Source organism: Apium graveolens, chromosome 2 (assembly GCF_009905375.1).
Source record: "Apium graveolens cultivar Ventura chromosome 2, ASM990537v1, whole genome shotgun sequence".
Taxonomy (NCBI): Eukaryota; Viridiplantae; Streptophyta; class Magnoliopsida; order Apiales; family Apiaceae; genus Apium; species Apium graveolens.
The window spans coordinates 259,962,257-259,969,120 of record NC_133648.1 but is presented as its reverse complement, the minus strand read 5'-3'; positions in this window follow the sequence as shown (position 1 = coordinate 259,969,120).

The window sequence follows — 6,864 nt, the reverse complement described above, 5'->3', positions numbered from 1 at the left end:
CTTGGTTAGCATCTGTAAATGCAAGGTAGTTTGTGCCCTCCTTTAGGATAAAAGCTCTAACTGTGTTTGATGCCATTTTAAGTGTTTGAATTTGAGTGGGTAAGAGATTTGAGAGAGAAAGAGTTTGAAATGAGAGAAAACGGTTTGAATTTGCAGAAATTAGGTCACTTTGAGATCTCGAAGGCGTAAAGAGGTGTATGTCGAGATGTTTGGGTATTTATAGTAAAAGGTAAATGACTTATCGAGAACTAGAAATAAACATTTGGGATTTGCTTATCGAGAAATAACAGAATAGACACATATCGATATGTCATTTTCCTGACTCTTATCGAGAACTAGAAATTGACTTATCGAGATATCAAATAAATACCCAGTTTGTCCTGAATGGACTGAATTTTTCCAATTTTTATTTGAATAAATCAAAGTAAAATTAGAATGATTTTATATTAAAATTATTTTACTAAAATAATTTATTAAATTAAATTATTTCAGTTCTAAGTTATCGAGAAGTCTAAAATATGCTTGTAGAGAACCCAATGAATTAACATATATCGATATCTCTACAATGACTTCTCGAGAAGTCATAATAAGGCTTGTCGAGAAGTCCTTCGAGAAGTCAGGAAAATAACTTATCAAAAACTCTATCGAGAAGTCTCAAAATTACTGATCGAGAAGTTAATTAGACTTATTGAGAACTCAGTTCCCTATATACTTTTGTACTATTTGATTCTGCCTTATGCTAATTTCACATATTGAAAATGTGAATTAACAGTTAGACATATTTCTTAGAATTTAAAAAATTCCAAGCCGAATTCTGAATTTGAAAAATAAATATACAGATAATTCTGAAATATTTATAACTCATATTCCGGTTAATTTCCAATTAAATCAAATTAATTTTAATTTACTAGAAATTAATCTGCTACAACATATTAGCTGAATTCTTACCTTAAGGATGAAGAATTTAACATTCCAATTTCACCAACAAGTCTAATGAAAGTCGCTTCATCCAAAGGTTTAGTGAAAATATCAGCTAATTCTTTTTCTGTTGGAACAAAAATAAGCTCAATAGTACCATTTACAGCATGTTCTCTAATAAATTGGTACCTTACATCAATGTGCTTTATTCTAGAATGATTAACTGGATTAGCCACAATAGGAATAGCTGATTTCTATGTATTATACCAATAGAAATATCTTTGTTCTATGTATTATACACATAATTGGAATTTTGTTTAACACTAGACCATAGTCCATTAGTTGATTTCTAATCCAAAGTACTTGAGCACAGCAACTTCCAGAAAATATGTATTTAGCCTCAACTGTGGAAGTTGACAGATTGTTGTTTCTTGCTATACCAGGATACAAGTCTTTGCCCAAGCAATTGACAGCTTCCACTAGTACTCTTCATGTCAACCCCGCATCCAGCAAAATCTGCATCTGTGTATCCAACAGTATTAAATCCAGCTCCCTTAGGATACCATATCCCTAGTTTGGTGTCCCCTTTGAGTAACTAAAAATTCTTTTTACAATCATCAAATGTGATTCCTTTAGATTGGCTTGAAATATTGCACACAAATATGTTATAAACATAATGTTTGGTCTACTAGTAGTTAAATACAACAAAGATCCAACCATTCCTTTATAACCTGAAATGTCTACACTTTTTTCTTTCTTATCTCCATCCAACTTTGTAGCTATAGACATAGGTGTTGATGCAGGTGAACAATCAACCATTCCAAATTTCTTTAATAAATCCTTAACATACTAGGTTTAGCTGATAAAAATTCCATCACTTCTTTGACTAACTTGAAGTCCAAGAAAATAACTTAATTTTCCCATCATGCTCATTTCATATTCACTCTGCATGAGTTTTGAGAATCTTTGACATAAATTTTCATTAATAGAATCAAAAATGATATCATCCACATAAATCTGAACTACGATCATATCACCACCATGTTGCTTGTAGAAGAGAGTCTTGTCAATTGTTCCTCTAGTGAATCTTTATTTAAGAAAAAATTCTGACAGTGTGCCAGACCAAGCTCTAGGTGCTTGCTTTAATCCATATAGAGCCTTGAGTAATTTATATACAAAGTCTGGAAATTCTGAATCTTGAAAGCCAGGTGGTTGTTGCACATAAACTTCTTCTTCCAACTCACCATTAAGAAATGCACTCTTTGCATCTATTTAATACACTTTGAAGTTTGAGTGTGCAGCAAATGCAAGAAAGATCCTTATTGCTTCAAGTCTTGCAACTGGAACAAAAGTTTCATCATAATCAATTCCTTCCTCCTGTGAGTAGCCTTTTGCAACCAACCTTGCTTTATTTCTTGTTACAATTCCATTTTCATCCATCTTGTTCCTATACACCCATTTTGTTCCAATTATACTTCTGTTCTTTGGTGCATGAACCAACTCCCAAACTTTATTTCTTTCAATCTGATTTAGCTCTTCTTGCATAGCAGATATCCAGTCAGGATCAAGTAGAGCTTCCTCAGTTTTCTTAGGCTCAATTTGTGAAACAAAGCATGCATGTAGGCACTCATTAGCAGTTGCACTCCTAGTCCTCACACCAGCATTTGGATCACCAATAATTGCATCTCTAATGTGACTTATATCCCACTTTCTGGTATAATTTTGTTGACTTGAAGTTTCTGCATTTTCTTCTCCATTGGCATGACTTGCAGAACGTTCTTCTCTTTCTCCCCCTGAGTTTGTGCTATCAAATTTAGGTATTTAAGATGAGTTTAAATTCTCATGATTTACTTGCTTAGTTGACTATTCCTTTTTGATAAAATTGAGTAGGGTCACTTGCCAAGATTTTTGTTGATGAGATATATGTTTTGAGTGTAGCATGTAATATTGACAGCTTCTTCCCAAAAACTTGTTGGCAACTTGGCATCTTGCAGCATTGTTCTAGCAGCTTCTACTAGTGTTCTATTCTTTCTCTCAACTATCCCATTTTGCTGAGATGTTCTTGCAGCTGAGAACTCTTGAAAAATTCCCTTATCCTTGCAGAATTCATGCAGAATTGCATTCTTGAATTCTGTGCCATTATCACTCCTCAATCTTATTACACAATTTTGATCTTCAGCCTATTTTCCAATTTTCTTGATGTATTCAATTATAATGTGTGGAGTTTCATCCTTAGAATGCATAAACTCGACCCATGTGTACCTTGAGTAGTCATCCACCATCACAAGTGCATATTTCGTTCTAGAAATAGATAAGACATTAACTGGTCCAAACAGGTCCATGTGAATGAGTTGCAAATGTGCACTTATAGAATTCACAGTTTTGTTCTTGTGACTTGATCTCTTCATTTTGCCTTTTTGACAAGCCTCACAAACTTTATTTTGAGCAAACTCCAAGTTTGGCATGTCTCTTACTAACTCTTTTTTCACCAAGGTATTGATTGCCTTGTAATTCAGGCCAGAGAGCTTTTTGTACCATATCTTGCTTTGCTCAACAGATGCCTTGGTGTAGAAGCATCATATTCCATCCTCATTTGCTGAGTATAAATCTGCAAAAAAACAAGATTCCCTTTCTTTCTCCTTTCAAAGCAACTTCACCAGTCTTTTTGCTGATTATTGAGCATTCTCCTTTGTCAAATGAAACATGAAATCCTTTATCTGTGAATTGACTGATACTCAGGAGATTCACCTCAAGACCAGCTGTAATAACCCCAAAATTTTGAACTTTTTGTAACCCTTATGAATAGTGTCTTTGCTGATTAAGCTGAATAAGAAAACTTTTCATGCCGCACTATGTAGGGGTTCTTCTATTGTTATTTTGAGATCTTATTAGTACTCTATATGGTATATAAGTGTATGTAAAGATCGTCAGAATCCAAATTCGAACACTTTGATTTTTCCCGAAAATCCACCAGATACCGAAAGAATTGAGTATAAGGTAACAGGATAAAAAGGATTTAAATTCAAGGATTATAAGAGAGGATCATAAAAGGAATATAATGTATTGAGAAAGGTTAAGGAAACCCAAGTAATAAGATCCCGGGTATGATCCCTCAAACGATAAACGAGAATGAAAGTTAAACGAACCGTATAATAGATCAGCGGTCATTAGCCAAGTAATTAGGAGCTAATCAAAGAGGTTAGTGGTGATGATGTCACCACACCAACAAGAAGAGGACAAGTATGGGAAGATGACATAGGAGAATGACATGAGCATGACAAAAAGGAGAAGTTATTGTTGGTTGATTTCAAGCCACACAAATTTTACCCTGGTTAAAAGGTAATTAAGCAAAACAAAAACAAAACAACCAAAAAAACAAATCACAAATCACAAAAACACATTTTGACTTCACCTTTTCAAGAAGAAGCTCTCGGCTTCATCTCCATTTCAAAGAAAGAAAAACTCAAATTCAAGTTCCAAGCCTTGTTAATTAGTGAGGTAATTATCTAAGGTTCCTTGTACATAGATATAGATATCCTATAAGTCTAAGCTTCAAATTCCTTCACAATCTCTTCCTATAATTCATGGAAGAAGAGAGTGAATAGTGTTTTCTAAGAACTTGAAATTTTGATCTTGTGTTTTTGTTTTGATAAAGCTTTAGTAAGGATTTTCCAAGGTTGTTTCAAGCTCATTAGTTACCCCTACTCACAAGGAAGGTATAATCTCTTAACCTAGAATAATTATTGAATGTTAAGAGCTTATTATTAGTAGTGTGGTTCATGAGAGGCATGATTATTGTGTATTTAGAGACTGGTTGGTTTTGTGATGTTTTTGGAGTTGTAAATCTTGATTATTAGTTAATGAACTTAAGTAAGCTCTTAGTTCATGATTGAGAAGTAGTATAAATTGGAAAACTTGAGATGTTGGGGTTGTTTTAGTATTTTATGGATGGAGTTTGGTTGTAGTAATGATTGTGGATTGATTGTGGATTGATTTGGACTAGTATAAAAATTGGTAATCGCGTAAACATAGCCGTCGTAATGCCCGATTTACTTTAAACTGTTTTTGTTCTTAACATCAGGACCCGTGAACTCACTGTTAGATTTGAACATTACCAATATTATATAGTTCATGTTATGAGCTTCGTTTTGACATGTGGTTCGCTTGAATCCGATGTATGGTTTAAGAGAAACGACCGTTTTAAGTAACGGCATTTCGCGACCGAACCATTACCCCTCGCCTTACTTTGATACCTTGGTTAAAGCCCTTAAATGACTAACTGGATTATGAAAAAATTATGTAAAGTGGATTAGGCAGTTGGTAGGGTACTCACGAAAGAATCGCCTTAAAACCCTTACTGGTTATATTACTAAAAATGGTGGAGCCGAGGGTACTCGAGCGACCTAAGTGAATCGGTAAGCGCAAAAGCGAATGTTAGGGTCTAATTGGTTAGAGTATAGATTCTTAAGCGACTTTGGTTTAATTCTAACTTATATGATGTTTATAGGTTACCATACTCATCCCAGGAATTTTACCACCCCCAGTCGCTCAGGCAAGTTTTCTACCCGTTATACTGTTGTTGTGATGTACATATGTATATGCATTATCTTGTGATAGATGCATGATGGTTAATTAGCAAATCTTGCGATATATTGGAGCATGCTGATATGGGATATATGCATGTCTGTTTCGTAATCTTGATATCTATCTTTTGATTCCAATGCTTATAGTTGCATAATACCTATGCTAGAGATAAGCAGTAATTACGTATACCCTTAGTATAGGGGATCCAAAGGTGAACATTTTCTAAAACCGGGAGTCGATGTTCCCGAGTATATTATATATATTTATATATATATAGATATAGTTTTCAAAACTATTAATCGAATAAGGTTTATTCGATAACTTTATTTTATTTAATGAATATTATTTTGAATATTCATTCGAGGACTTAAGACTCCGCTTCTTTTATTAAATAATATTCTTTATTTTATTAAAGAATAATGTTTCGATAATCAAACTTATTTTTGATTATTCAAATAAAGATCGTACTTTCGTATAAGTATATATTTGGTTATTTATTATTCATTTCAAGTATAAGTTTTAAAACTTCTACTTCAATTATTTTTATAAAGATTATTCTTTATGGGAATATTATTTAAATAATAATATTCAGATATTTTCTAATATATTGGGACTGATTTATTTTATTAAATCAGCATTACTCCAAACATTCTTAAAAATGTTTTTGAGCCTTCAAAATGACTTTTAAAAGTTAGGGCGAATCCCAAAACTCATTTTTTTATATTTAAGATCCTCCTTTCGAAGGGGATTTAAATACTCGCTCAAAACCTGAGGGATCCGGCTCTGTGGTGTATTTTATATTCGCAACAAGGTTGCTGTTTTGATAAATGAATTGATTACTTACCCAATGTTCGGGAAGTAAGTCCATCTAATTGAATCGGCATAAGTGACAGGCCGGGGTACGGTCTATCAAAGTGTAAGTGGTTGGGTGGCAGCCCATCAACGCGTAAGAGGCCGGGTGGCGGTCCAGCACAAGGTCCTAATGAGGCCAGGGTGATGACCGGTGGGGGATTCATCCATCTACTAGTAGAAAATGTTACTTATTGGTATCTTTGCCTGATCAGCAAGATATCGGGTTTATGCCAAAATTCTTTTCTTTCCAAAATTCATTGGATATTGCAAACTCTGTTCATACCTTACATAACAGAGGTTTCCAGGAAATGTATAAGAGATATATATGTGGATATATATATCGGGACTAAATAAAGTATCTCGTAACTTCATTTCAATCAATAATATTTCAAAGATTGAATCTATTCAAGTCTTAACTTGTGGTCTCATCTATGGGATGAACTTCGAAAACTTATTATACTTTGAACAGTGGTAGTTCAAATAGTTTTCTAAAATGGTATAATTATAGTG